This window comes from Chlorocebus sabaeus, chromosome X (genome assembly GCF_047675955.1).
Source record: "Chlorocebus sabaeus isolate Y175 chromosome X, mChlSab1.0.hap1, whole genome shotgun sequence".
NCBI lineage: Eukaryota > Metazoa > Chordata > Mammalia > Primates > Cercopithecidae > Chlorocebus > Chlorocebus sabaeus.
This window is the reverse complement of record NC_132933.1, coordinates 66,430,761-66,446,316: the sequence shown is the minus strand read 5'-3', so window position 1 is coordinate 66,446,316 and position 15,556 is coordinate 66,430,761. Positions and strand designations below refer to the sequence as shown.

The following is a 15,556-nucleotide window of genomic DNA, read 5'->3' as shown; positions in this document are numbered from 1 at the left end:
TTGCCACACTAGAATTGGGGAGAAAGGAATGTAAATTAATAATTGCATTAAAGTGTGATAGAGGCCAAAATACAAGCACATACAAGATTCTATAATATCGCATAAGTGGAAGCAGTTAAATCAATTTGGCAAGTTGGGTAATACTCAGTAAGATGGAAACATTGGAGCTGTATTTTGTAGGCTGAGCATTGGACGGATGGAGAATCAGTGGAAGAACATTCCAAGCAGATAGAAAAGTACAGATGGATGAGAAAAAGCCTACCCTGTTATAGGGAGTAGTAGCTAAGTTGAAGAGACTGGAGCAGAGCTTTAAGGTAGAAGGCTTATAGGTGATGTGGATGGAATAGAAAGGGAGGGAAAGGCCAGCTTTGTGAAACCAGTTTTTGATTTACCATGTTAAGCAATTTAAGTTTTTCCCTTTAAACCAGTGGTTTCCAGAGTGTCTTTCAGGACTTTCCTTACTGGCTGACATAGAAGTCAGGAAGTACTTCCATGCTCCACAATTCTCCCTCAGTTAGAATTTTATATGTTCTCCTTCACATATGATTTTGTTTTATTTTATTCTTAAAGAAACTTCTACAGGTAAAAGGAGCCCTTGCTAAGGAACTGAGTAAATGATCTGAAAACAGTTGCCTGGAGGGTAGATAGCAGTGAAGGTAATGAAATGAAAGAATATCAGTTGCTACTGTTCAAAGGAGAAATACTGAGGGCTTGAAGGCAAATTCAATAGAATGGAGAAAAGGTTCTGAGTGCTTCAGTAATTAGAATTAATCACACTTGATAGTTGATTAAATGTAGAGGCTAAGGTGGTGGTCTAGGATGATTCGTGTCTAGCTTGGATGACAGGCTGGATGATGGTATAATTAACTCAGATCGAGAACTTGGGAAGACACTCAGGCTTTGAGGGGGAAGATAATGAATTTTCTACTTTAAATATTTATAAACAAATTCTGATATAAGAGAGTAGCCCTGTGCATATAAATGAAGATAGAAGGGATAACAGCATCTGAAATATATCTTGGTATTCAATGAATGACCATCTATTTCTTGCCTCCTGAAATACATTCCTAGAGCCTAGAAAGAGTACCATGTAAATAATCAAATCTGTGTCCTGGTTTTGTGGGAATGTACAGATGAAAGAAGAAAAGGATTTTAAAATTGCCTTGAAGCTAAATCATTTTGAGTAAACATTAGTAGGGTATTTGTTGAGGAAAAGCTCTAATAATATATTAAGTTCTTTTTATGTACTAGCCATGGGTGCCAAGTGTTTTATATACACTTCATTTAATCTTCATAGTAGCCTTATGGACAATGACTTCATTTTTAAAGTAAACAATCTATGGCTCAGCGAGTTTAAATTATTTGCTTAAGGTCACAAGGAGGTGAGTGGCAGAACTGAGTTTCTGTTTTTAAATTTTATTTAGTTTAATTAATTTATTTTTGCTTGTACATGTTGTTTCATCACCCAGGTATTAAGCTCATTACCCAATAGTAATGTTTTCTGCTCCTCTCCCTCCTCCTGCCCCTTCTCAAGTAGACCCCAGAATCTGTTGTTCCTTTCTTTGTGTTCATAAATTCTTATCATTTAGCTCCCACTTATAAGTGAGAACATGTGGTATTTGGCTTTCTATTCCTGTATTAGTTTGCTAAGGATAATAGTCTTCAGCTCCATCCATGTTCCTACAAAAGACATGATCTCTTTTTTATGGCTGCATAGTATTCCAAGGTGTATATATACCACATTTTCTTTTTTCAATCTGTTGTTGATGGGCATTTAGGTTGATTCTGTGTCTTTGCTATCGTGAATAGTGCTGAAATGAGCATTCACGTGCATGTTTCTTTATCATATAATGATATGTTTTCCTCAGGGTATATATACCCAGTGATAGAATTGCTGGGTGGTAGTTCTGCTTTTAACTCTTTGGGGAATTGCCATACTGCTTTTGACAATGGTTGAACTAATTTACACTCCCACTGACAATGTATAAGTATTCCCTTTTCTCTGCAAATTCATCAGCATGTTTTTTGACTTTTCAGTAATAGCCATTCTGATTGGTGAAAGATGGTATTTCATTGTGGTTTTGATTTACCACAAATCAAATGATCACAAAATCTAATGATACCACAAAATGTAATGATCAGTGATATTTAGCTTTTCTTCATATGCTTGTTGCCTGCATGTATGTCTTTTGTAAAGTGTCTGCTCGTGTGCTTTGCCTTTTTTTTTTTTTTTTTTTTTAAGATGGAGTCTTGCTCTGTTGCCCAGGCTGGAGTGCAGTGGTGCGATCTCGGCTTACTGCAACCTCCACCTCCTGGGCTCACGCCATTCTCCTGCCTCAGCCTCCTGAGTAGCTGGTACTACAAGCGCCTACCACCATGCCTAGCTAATTTTTTGTATTTTTAGTGTAGACGGGGTTTCAGTGTGTTAGCCAAGATTGTCTCAATCTCCTGACCTCGTAATCTGCCCGACTCAGCCTCCTGAAATGCTGGGATTATGGTTGTGAGCCACCGTGCCTGGCACTTTGCCCACTTTTTAATGGGGTTGTTTGTTTTTCTCTGGTAAATTTGTTCAAGTTTCTTATAGATGCTGGATACTAGACCTTTGTCAGGTGCATAGTTTGCAATTTTTTTTTTTTCTTTTTCCATTGTGTAGGTTGTCTGTTCACTCTGTTGATAGTTTTCTTTTGCTGTCTTTAGTTCTATTTATGTGATTGATCACATCTGTTGATTTGAATATGTTGAACCAACCTCACATCCCAAGGATGAAGCCTACTTGATCTTGGTAGTTTATCTTTTTGATGTGCTTCTGAATTCAACTTGCAAGTGTTTTGTTCTGGATTTTTTCATCAATGTTCATGAAGGGTATTGGCCCAAAGTTTTCTTTTTTGTTGTGACTCTTCCAGGCTTTAGTATCAAAGTGATCATGGCCTCACAGAATGAGTTAGGGAGGAGTCCCTCCTCTTTAATTTTTTGGAATAGCTTCAGTAGGAATAATACCAGCTCTTCTTTATACATGTGGTAAAATTTAGCTATGAATCCAACAGGTCTTAGTTTTGTTTTAGTTGGGATGCTATTTATTATGGATTCAATTTTGGAGTGTGTTATTGGTCTGTTCAGAGAGTCATTTTCTTCCTGACTCAGTCTTTGTAGGGTGTGTATATCCAGGAATTTATCCATCTCTTGTAGGTTTTTAAATTTTGTGTGTAGAGGTGTTCATAGTAGTTTCTGATGGTTGTTTGGATTTCTATGCTGTCCGTAATAACATTCCCTTCATCATCTCTAATTGTGTTTATTTGGATCTTCTCTGTTTTTTCCTTATTAGTCTAGCTAGTGGCCTATATATTTTATTAAATTTTTCCAAAAAAACCTCCTGGATTTGTTTATCTTTCGAATTTTGTTGCTGCTGCTGTTGTTGTTGTTGTTTCTCAATTACCTTGAGTTCAGCTCTGATTTTTGTTATTTCCTCTCTTCTGCTAGCCTTGGGCTTGATTTGTTCCTGCTTCTCTAATTATATTGGTTGTGAAGTTAGGTCGTTAATTTGAGATCTTTCTAAGATTTTTATGTTTACATTTAATGGTATGAATTTTCCTCTTAATACTGCCTTAGCTTTGTCTCAGAGATTTTGGTATGTTGAGTCTTTGTTCTCATTATTTTCAAAGTACTTTTTGATTTCTGCCTTAATTTCATTATTTACCCAAAAGTCATTCAGGTGCATGTTGATTAATTCCCATGTAATTGTATGATTTTGAACCATTTTCATAGTCTTCACTTCTGTTTTTATTGTGCTGTGGTCCAAGAGTGTGTTTTGTATGATTTTGTTTCTTTAAAAATTTGGTGAGGATTGTTTTATGTCCAATTATGTGGTTGATTTTAAAGTATGTGCCATGTGGTAGTGAGAAAAATGTATATTCTTTTGTTTTTTGGGTGGAGAGTTATGTAAAGTTCTATCAGACCCAGTTGGTCCAATGTTGAATTAAGGTCTTGAATATATTTGTTCATTTTCCGCCTCAATGATTTGCCTATTACTTTCATTGGAGGGTTGAAGTCTCTCACTATTAGTATGTGGGAGTCTATGTCTCTTTGTAGGTCACCAAGAACTTGCTTTATGAATCTGGGTGCTTCTGGGTTGAATGCATATATATTTAGGATAGCCAGGTCTTCTTGTTGAATTGAACACTTTACTACTATGTAATGCCCCTTCTTAAAAATATTTCATTGGTTGGAAATCTGTTTTTTTCCTGAAATTAGGGTTGCAACTCCTGCTTTTTTTTCTCTTTTCCATTTGCTTGGTAGACTTTTCTCTATCCCTTTATTTTTGCGCCTATGAGTGTCATTAGTTGTGAGATGGGTCTCTTGAAGACCGCATGCCTTTAGGTCTTGCCTTTTTATCCATCTTGCCACTGTGTGCCTTTTAAGTGGGGCATTTAGCCCATTTACATCCAAGGTTAGTATTGATATGTGTGGATTTTATCCTGTCATTGTGCTATTAGCTTGCTATTATGTTGGCTTGTTTGTGTGGTTGCCTTAGCAGTGACACTGGTCTGTGTGTTTAAGTATGTTTTTATATTAGCTGGCAGCAGTCTTCCCTCTCTTTGTTTAATGCTCCTTTCAAGAACTTTTGTAAGACAGGTCTGGTGGTAAGGAATTCATTCAACATTTGCTAATCTGAAAAGGATCTTATTTCTCCTTCACTTAGGAAGCTATGTTTGGCTGATATAAAATTCTTCACTGAAGATTTTTTTTCTTTAAGAATGTTGAATATAGGCTCCCAATTTCTTCTGGCTTATAGGGTTTCAGCTAAGAGGTCCGCTGTTAGCCTGATAGGGTTACTTTTGTAGATGACCTTCCCTTTTTGTCTAACTACCTTTACCATTCTTACTTTCATTTTGACCTTAGAAAATCTGATGATTATGTGTAGAATCTTGCAGCAGTTCTCTGTATTTCCTGTTTGTACTTTTGACTGTTGACCTCTCTAGCAGGTTTGGGGAAGTCTCCGTGGATGACATTCTGAAATATGTTTTTCAAGTTACTCATACTGTCATACTCCTTGGGTTCAAGCTTTGTTTTACTTCCTGTGACTTGGCTTTACCATCAAGTGAGCCATTGAGACAAAACTCAATTTTTAGTCCTTTGCTTGTGCCTAGAATGGGATTATAGAGCTAGACAAAACGAGTGAGGAAAGGCATGAGCACATTTGTCAAAGATGCAGACAGTTTAAAAATAATCAAGGGAAGGTGGAGGAATCTGCAAAGCTTACAGAAATTCCTTCCTTAATTACATGAATTTATTTTAGATGCCCAACAATATCTTATTCACCTGCATTCAAATGTGTGGAGGAAAAGTTAAATTGTTTGTGTTTTTTCCTCAGCAGTTGCATGCAAAAAATGCCAGTGAAAAGGGTTAGAAAAGGTTCAGGCATCATTCTTAGATTTATTGCAGAATAGTCCTTTAATCTATATAACTTGACATATAAATCATCCAGGATGCAGTATAATGTTAGGTGTGGCGTATTGCTTTATTTGCATACTATAAAGATAAAGTCTTCTATTTTTATCTGATTTTATTTTCTTCTGTAATTTGTATTTTTGTTTTATTTTAAAAGACATTTATTTTACTCTTGGTGATATTTTTCCTACATAAGGAAACCCAATTTATTTAAACTCTACTAGTTCAGAATTTGTGAGAGCGTTCAGACAGTGTATATGCCAAAGTCTCTGGTATTAGTAAGAATATCTTATTTAGCAAATTAAATGTATTAACAATAAGTGTGTGTGTATGTGAATATGTGCACAAATGTAGGGTTGTTAAAATATTTTCGGGTTGTTTAGGTGCCTGAGATCACTTTTGTAAGATCTGTTATAGAAGTAGTCAACATCCTAATTAATACTAATTCATCTTTATTCACTAAGGTAAGTCCCTTAGGATCTATTCTTGATAGTATTGTCGGATATTCATTTAGATATTATATCTATGTAACTATAGACACATATACTATTGAAATAGCTTTAGAGCTGTATATGCATTCATTCTTTCATTTAACATTTATTTATTGAACATCTGCTCTGCACCAAACAATATAAGAATACGTTATAACACTAAAATAAAATTTATTTTGTGGGTTAGAGTTTTCCCAGATTCCACCTAACCTTTCCCTAGCTGTCCCAAAATAATGAAGTTAGACTGCTTGTTGCCTTTATATATTTGAACTACTGATATTCTCATCTTATATATTTCTGTCTCTGTTTCCATCATATAATCAATAGCTTAATTCCCTGATAACTCATTCTTATATAAGTATCCCATTTTCTAGTATTTTCTGTAAAATATTTAGGGATACACAGGGAGAAAAGAAGAGGGAATATTATATACATCCTTCTCTGTATCTCTGCAGAAGTGCTAATATCGCCAGATCACACTGACGGGATGGATTTGTTGTTTGTGCCTTTGAATTTCCCAAAAGATGATGGCTTCCCTTTCCTCAGCTTATGAAGCATTTCTAACAGACAGATGTGAAATTTGGCCTGAGAGAGATTTAAACTGACAGCTTACAAGGAAGTAATAAAGCGCTTCAGACGAAAATTCTGTAGTGTTCATTCCTTAAAAGATTCTTAAATTGGTTTGTTTACTCTAGCTGTATCATGGCAAATTTTTTTGTTTAAGAATGTCAGATGCCATTCACATCTTTGGGTCACTGAGCCCATGAAGATTCAATTCAGCAATAGTATCTACAAAACTCAACTCAGGATTAGCAAAACCAAAAGTAGAATTATATCTAGTGTTGACAGTGTGAATTCAATCTCATAGTATAAGGTCAATTAGCTTCATTACATCGTCGGTATCAGTATCCCTCTCTTTTCATGATGCATTTCAAATTTGCACTCACTTAGATTAGATGCTAAGAAGTGGTCATGAAGAGATGTCCTAGGACATTCCCAGTTTAAAAAAAAAAAAAAAGATCAAGCCCTCATTCTAGAAAACAAACTAACCTTTTTGATAGTTTCCTTAAATCAAATACTTTTTTCCTTTTTTGTAGTAAAAAATAGTTTCATTGGCATAAAGACAACCATATAGGAGATGAAGTTATTACTCAAATCAGTCTCTAAAGGCTTGTAGATTAGGGGTTTTTTTTGGACAATTTGGTGGGCAGGGGACTAAAAAATGAGTGCTGCTGATGGGTTAAGGAATGAAATCATAGGGGCATGGAAAATAGTTTTCATGTGCTGATCCTGTCTCTGGATGGAATTGCAGGACAAGTTGAATCCCAAGTCATGAATCTGGGTGGAGTCAGGCTGAAAAACATCTCCAAAATCCAACCTTAGATTCTACTATAGTGATGTTATCTACAGGAGCAATTGAGGAAGTCCCAAATCCTAAGACTTCAGGCCACATGTCTCCTGAGCAGTATTGGGTTAGAATAACTACACCTATATTAAAATACAGGAACTCAGGACCCTCCCCTAATCCCAATCTTCTTGCTTTACATTAGTTTTACCAAGGCAGTTTTATCCCCAGGACAGGGAGTGGACTAGTTTGAGGGAGACACTATTATCACTCTGGTTTCAAAGTTAAATTTTAAATTAATTTCTCCAAATTTTGCCCAGGAATGACCAAGGACAGCTTGGAGATTAGAAGCAAGATGGAGTCAACTACGTCAGATTTCTTTGACTCTCATAATTTTGCAAAGGCACTTTCAATCCCCCTCTTTCAGTTTCAGCACACCTCTATCCTGAGTTGTGAACTAAGGAGATGGGAAAAAGCTGATGACTGCTGTAACTACTTCCTGCTGACAAGGGGTGGAGTTGGAGTCAGGATTGCTCCTCGGACAAGACGAGTGAAAGCAGTGAAGCTATTTTACAGTGTCTAAAAACATGTCTTTTCCTAAGACTACCTTTGGGTTTTTTAATGAGCAATGTTGTAAAGTATGCTTCATATCATATAAATAGTATATGGTGTTTTTTATGTCATTGTGTTTTCTTTATTTATTGTGTGCTCACAAAGAACCATTGGTGTAATAGGAGCCAGAATTTGAATTACTAATATTTCTAATGTAGAGTTTAGACTAACATGCATATGCAGATTCTCTACTAAAGAAAAAGCTTAAATATATCAGCTTAATAATTAGAACTACATTTATTATATTAGCTGAATCTGGGTTTCCCAAACACAAATTTTTGTTTTAATATGTCTGTCAGTGTTCTTTATTCTATATGTAGTATATTTATTTTAACTTAAAAATGTCTCTCTTCAATTTTTTAGGCTTCTGCCAATAATATTTGTCCTGCATGGTTGGCTCATAAGACAGAAGCCATTGCTTATTTCTGTAAGTGGAGGGGAGAAATTTAAGCCAACCTATAGGATGTTGGTGATGATGATGGTGATGATGATGGTAATGACGATGACGGCATGTGATAATAATCTATATAGTGCTTTACAAAACATCCTCACATCTTTAATGTGTGTATATGTATACGCATGTAGCTCTATGTTATAAATAACTATTTTCAATTGTTTCTCATTTGATCCTCTCAGCAATCTGGTGAGGTTAGCATTTTTAGTGTTTCTGATTAACAAATGAAGAAAATGAGTTTTTAAGAAGCTCAGTGACTTACCCTAAATCTCAGAGACAGTAAAGATTTAAGCCAGAATTTATAAGGCCAGATTTTTATTTTTCATAAGCACCATACTTTCCCAAATACACTGAACTATCTCTGACAAAAACAAACAAAAAAACCCTGTATATTAAAAATTGAGGTTATGAATCTTCAGGCTCATATTGGAACTGCTTAAGTTAAATGTAAGAGATCAGATGTTTGGTGTTTCAGAAACAGGAAATCTTTGGAATAATCCATCTATTTATCTGTTGTTGATCATATAACTTCAATAAAATCAAATACTTTAATTTTCTTTTTTGCTCCTTATAGTAGTTTATGTGTGGGACAGCTAGTATAAAAACAGTTGATGATTATTGTTATTATTTATTGTGGCTGTAATTTTTCCTTCTAAGAAGTGTGTAAAATCTTCTGAATGACTGCAACCTACTTTTTGTGTAGAGAAAGGTAACAGTTATAAATTGTTCCTTGTGACAATTCCAGAGTGAATTACTTTGATATATATGGCTAATGAATTAATATGATTAAGTTAATGAGAAATGCAAGTGTTGCCAAACTCCACTACTCTGGCAGTAATGCTGCTCCACATTTGCAGTTTTAGCTTCCCCCTGTGTTGAGAGGATCACTGATGCCTACACACTGTCATTGTGATAAATGATGTATCCCACAGTGCCCTGCTTTCCATCTGGTCCATCCTCAAACCATCCCCAAATGAGAGATCTCTTACAAAAATTACATAGTCACAAGCCAAGTCTATTGGATTATAAAAAGACATTTCCATCTCTAGGGCCCATCCTTCAACCACATTTTCCCCGTAATATACAAATTACCTGAAATAAAATACACAACTTTTCACCTACTACTTATGTTACTCTTTCAGTGTCTGCTCTTTATTCTGGCGAGCTTTTGTTTTCCAGGGCAGAAAGAGAACATTTGCATAGCACAATAAAGCTTTCCATTGTATAATATGCCTGACAAATGATAGGCTGCCTTGTTATTTCTTTATTTTATTGGATAGAGTGGATGGCTGTACTAAAATAACCCATTACTCTAAAACATGTAGTTTATCAAAAGATATTTTGTATCCTTCTTAAGCAAAATACATTTTATCAATCATCCAAGGGATCCTGTAGAGCAAAATACAATGTCTATCATTTCCTATTGAAGAATTAAAGAGTAATAAAATTTAGCATATACAAGTATCACCTACATATTGTGACCAAAAATGAGTGACAAAATGTATCCTTGGCATCCAGAACTCACCTTTTAAAAATTGATAGACAGGAAGTTATTCTGCCATTTTAATCAACCAAAGGTTGGGGAACAGGAATTGAGTACTGTGATTGTAGTGGTAAAAATGTTTTCTGTGACTTCTTTGTTCCCTTTCTGGCAATGTGTAAACTCTGCATCATGTTTTGAACTAATTTTCAGTTTATGTTCAATGTAGGGAAAATTCCGAGAGCTCTCAAAATGGTAATTTTTAGTAACACATTCATACACATTCCTGAGTCAAGGTAGACAATGCCCAAACGTAGAGCTTAAAAATGTTATTAATACCCTTTTTTGTTTTTCCTGGAGGGCTATTACTTAACTATTTTGATACATACCTGAAAGTGTCAGGTGAAAATCCTTTTCGAAGCACTGTGTTAGATCAAACCGAGTTGGTAAATCATGCTTTCTACATGATTAGTAGAAATGAAAATTCGAATTCCCAGACTAAATTACAACATAAAAAGGGGCAGTTACACTCTGACTTAATTTTATTTTATTTGATTTTCTGAATTCTCAATAGTAATGATGTTTCCTTTCTCAGTAAGGTTACTTGCATAATCCAGGAACCAAAAGAGAAGAACTATACTGTTAATAATATAAAAGACCCTTTCTTCCTTAAACCTTATTTGATGATATATGAAGTTACATAAACAATTGTGAAAAGAGTAACTGAAGTGGGTCATAGTAGATAGCAATGAATATTAAATTGAACTGAGAGTAAGAAAGGTGGGCGATTTTCTCATATAGCACCAATAATAGGTGAAAACTTAATAATCAGTTGACAGATGTCTGCCTATCTATAGTTATTTGAGGAGATTGAGTAAGGTCCTTGTTAACAACTACATTCTTTGAAAAAGGTTTTATTGAGGTATAATCGACATGGAATAAACTGTACATAGAAACTACAATTTGAGAATTTTGGACTGTTGCTCACCTATCAAACCATCACCACAATCAAGATAGTGAGCGTACTCATTTTCTCAACTTTTCTATGACTATACCCCTTCTTCCCTGTCTGCCTCCAAGGTAACCACTGATCCGTGTTCTGTCAATATGTGTTAGTTTGTATTTTCTAACGTTTTATATAAAGAGATTATGTAGAGAATGCACTATTTTTTGGCTGACTTCTTTCCCTTAGCATAATTTTATTGAGAGTGCAAATTGTTGTGTATGTCAATACTTCATTAATTTTTATTGCTTAGCAGTAAGTATTCCATGGTATGAATATAACATAATTTGTTTGTACATTTCACTCTTTCAGACACTGGAGTTCTTTTCCCAGTTTTTAGCTATTGTGAATGACACTGCTTTAAGGCTTTATGTACACATTTTGTGTGGAGATGTTTTCATTTACCTTGATTAAAAATAGAAATGGAATTGCTGGGTTGTATGGTGAGTGTATGTCTATGTTTATAGGAAACTTTAAAACTGTTTTCCATAGTCGTGTCATTTTGCACTCCCATCAGCTATGTATGGTTGTTCATATCATTGCCAACACTTACTGTGTCCAGTCTTAGAAATGTATTTTCAACAATATATCCCACCTGAATTCAAACATTTCACCAACATACTGTCTCCTGTCTAGAAGTGGATTTTTGAATTAAAGTAAGTCATTCTTTGTTTGATCATGACTTAGTATAAATTAGTATCTATTTCTGTATAAGTACAGGTTTATAGTCTAGGAGTAATGGAAACTGAGGACCAGGGTGAAAGGCATATTATTTGAGGATGATCAGTGGTTTGGCTCTCTACAGCATCATGGACCTTGATGTTGTGAAGAGGAACTAAAAGAGTAGGAGAGAGGAGCATAGAGAAAGTAGAAAGGTGACCCAAACAAATTCTTCCTACTTCTCAGTTTTGCTTAGGGTCAGTCTATTGTAGAAAACAAATATTTGCAAACTAAAAGTTAGAATCATACTATTTATGATTTTGTTATTTTCACACAGTTAGCTTTTTGATCTGGATCACACTTAAAGCTGAAAAAGATATCCTTTGGAAGGAAAAAGCAACTTCCTGCAAGGCTAAAGGAGAAAAATGATTTTCCTTGTATTTGTGGCAAGGGCATTATAAAAAAGCATACTTTTTGGGCTTAGGGTACTATGGCCACAAGAGATAAAAGACCCATGTTTAGTTTCAAAGGAAAAACTCCTAGGATATCACACCTCACTGTAAAAGTTTGAGTTGAATTCTAAGCTTAATTAAAGTAATTAGGTAAAAGGATAAATAAATGGGAAGAGGTCTTACCCTTAAACTGTCTGAAATGTGTGGTATTTTGCCACAGTATTAAAGTAAAATTGAAGTTTGAAGTCAAACAGTGTCTGATATGTATTTTAATGAAAAATATATGATTTATAGAAGAAAATTCTTTTATTTTCAGAGTGTAACCACTATGCGTCATACTTTTAAAAAATTGAGACCCAGGCTGATATTTGGTTTCTGTAGATATTTTTTTTTTAATTTTTAAAATATATTATGCTTGCACGTATTTATGAAGTACGTATGAAATATTATTACATGTGTAGAATGTGTAATGGCCAAGTCAGGCTATTCAGGATATCTATCACCTGAGTATTTATCATTTCTATGTGTTGGGTACATTTCAGGTCCTGTCTTGTAGCTATTTTGAAAAATGCAATACATTGGTGTTAACTGTAGTCACATAGTCACCCTATTCTGCTATTGAACATTAGAACTTATTCCTTCTGTTTTTGCTTTTAGAGAAAAGATCTTGCTCTGTCACACAGGCTGCGGTGCAGTGGCATGATCATAGCTCACTGCAACCTCAAATATCTGGACTCAAGTGATCTTCTCACCTTGCCACTGCAGTAGCTAGGACTACAGGCACACACCACTACACTTGGCTAAATTTTTAAATTTTTTGTAAAGACTCGGTCTCAGTGTTCAAGACCAGCTGTTCATGATAGTCTTGAACTCTTGGCCTCAAGTGATCCTCCTGCCTCAGCCTCCCAAAGTGCTGGGATTATAGGTGTGAGCCACAGCACCTGGCCTTATAACTTATTCTTTCTACCAAACTGTATGATTCTACCTGCTAACCAACCACTCTTTACCCACTCCTGTACTCATATCCCATTCCCAGTCTTTGGTATCTATCATTCCACTCTTTACTGCCATGTGATCAACTTTTTTAGCTACCTCCTATGAGTGAGAACATGTGATGTTTGTCTTTCTGTGCCTAGCTTATTTCCCTTAACATAATGACCTCCATTTCCATCCATGTTGCTTCAAATGACATTATTTCATTTTTCTGTATTGTCAAATAGGATTCCATTGTACACACACACACACACACACACACACACAAATATATATATATATATTTTATATATATATATATATATAAAATCACATTTTCTTTATCCATTCTTCTATTGAGATATTTTAGGACCAGAATATCTATTGACTTTTTTGTAAAAAATAACTAAGGTGAACAAGGGCATAGAGAAGCTTGCATATGAAGCATATTAGCCCATTCAAGGCATGCACTGAGTGATTAAAGTGATTAAAAATTATTTACTAATTTACAAAATATGAAATAATATCTCAAAGATCATAGAAGGAAATAGGAGTAATACTTGAAAATTTTATAGACTGAAAGGGAGAGGGAAAGATAGATTTTCTGATTTAAAAGTTTGTCCCAATCATAGTTCATATGGTTTGGCTCTGTGTCCCCACCCAAATCTCATCTCAAACTGTAATCCTCATGTATTGGGGAAGGAGCCTGTTAGGAGATGATTGGATCATGGGATGCATTTCTCCCTTGATGTTCTGGTGATAGTGAGTGAGTTTTCATGAGACCCGATGGTTTTAAAGTGTGGCACTTCCTCTCTCTCTCTCTCTCTTTCTTTCTCTCTCTCTCCCTCTCTCTCTCTCTCCTGCCATGTAAGATGTGCCTTGCTTCTCCTTTGCCTTCTGCCATGATAGTAAGTTTCCTGAAGCCTCTCCATCCATGCGGAACTGTGAATCAATTAAGCCTCTTTTCTTTATAAATTACTCGGTCTCAGGGAGTTCTTTATAGCCGTGTGAAAACAGACTAATACAGAAAATTGGAACTGAGTGAGGTGGAGCATTGGTATAAAGATACCTGAAAATGTGGAAACAACAATGGAACTGGATAAGCATCAGAGTTTGGAAGAATTTGGAGGGCTCAGAAGAAGACAGTAAGATGAGGTAAAATTTGGAGCTTCCTAGAGACTTGTTGAATGGTTGTGATCAAATTACTGATAGTGATAAGGACATGAAGTCCAGGCCAAGGTGGTCTCAGATAGAGATGAGGAACTTCTCGGGAACTGGAGCAAAGGTCACTCTTGCTATGCTTTAGCAAAGAGACTGGCAGCAATGTGCCCCTGCCCTAGAAACTTGTGGACCTTTGAACTTAAAAGAGATTATTTAGGGTATCTGGTGTAAGAAATTTCTAAGCAGCAAAGCATTCAAGATGTGACATAACTTTTTCTAAAAGTGTGCGCTCATATGCATGAAGAAAGAGATGGTCTGAAATTGTAATTTGTGACTAAAATGGAAATAGAGCATAAAATTTGTAAAATCTGCAGCCTGACCATGAGGTAGAAAAGAAACACCCATTTTCTGTGGAGAAATTCAAATTGGCTGCAGAAATTTGCATAAGTAAAAAGGAGCTCAGTGTTAATAGCCAAGACAATGGGGAAAACATCTCCAAGGCATTTCAGAGATCTTTGCCTCAGCCCCTCTCATCACAGACCTGGAGGCATAGGAGGGAAAAATTATTCTGTGGGATGGGCCTAGGATCCTGCTGCTGCTCTGTGTAGCCTCGGGATTTGGTGCCCTGTGTCTCTGCTGCTCTAGTTCCAACTGTGGCTAAAAGGAACCAAGGCACTGCTTGGGTTGTTGCTTCAGAGAGTGCTAGCCCCAAGCGTTGGCAGCTTCTACATGGTGTTGGGTCTACAGGTATGCAGAAGACAAGAGTTAAGGTTTGGGAACTTCTGCCTAGATTTCAGAGGATGTATGGCAATGCCTAGATGTCCAGGCAGAAGTCTGCAGCAGGGGCAGAGCCCTCATGGAGAATCTCTACTAGGGCAGTGCAGAGGGAAAATGTGGGATTTGAGCCCCCACACAGAATCCCCACTGGGGCACTGCCTAGTGGAGCTGAGAGATGAGGGCCACCACCATCCAGAACCTGGAATAGTAGATCCACCAACAGCTTGCACCATGAACCTGTAAAAGCCACAGGCACTCAATGCCAGTCCTTGAAAACAATTAATCAGGCTGTACCCTGCTGAGCCCCTGGAAGAGCTACCCAAGTTCTTGGGAGCCCACCCCATCAGCATGCCCTGGATGTAAGACATGGAGTCAAAGGAGAATATTTTAGAACGTTAGAATATAATGACTGCCCTGCTGAGTTTTGGACTGGCATGGGGCCTGTGGCCCCTTTGTTTCAGGCAATTTCTCCAATTTGGAGTGGGAATATTTAAGCCATGCCTGTTCCCCCATTGTATCTTGGAAGTAACTAAATTGTTTTGATTTTATAGACTTATAGGTGAAAGGGACTTGCCTTGTCTGAGATGAGACTTTGGACTTGGACTTTAGAATTAATGCTGGAATGAGTTAAGAATTTGGGGTACTGTTGGGAAGGCATGATTGGTTTTACAATGTGAAAATGGCATGAGATTTGGGCGGGGCCT

The 15,556-nt window shown here is 36.2% G+C and overlaps 1 protein-coding gene across 6 annotated transcripts in view; it reads left to right on the top strand.

Moving 5' to 3' along the window:
• Positions 1–15,556, top strand: part of DACH2 (dachshund family transcription factor 2) — a 676,255-nt gene that overhangs the window by 362,678 nt on the left and 298,021 nt on the right. The window lies entirely within an intron of this gene.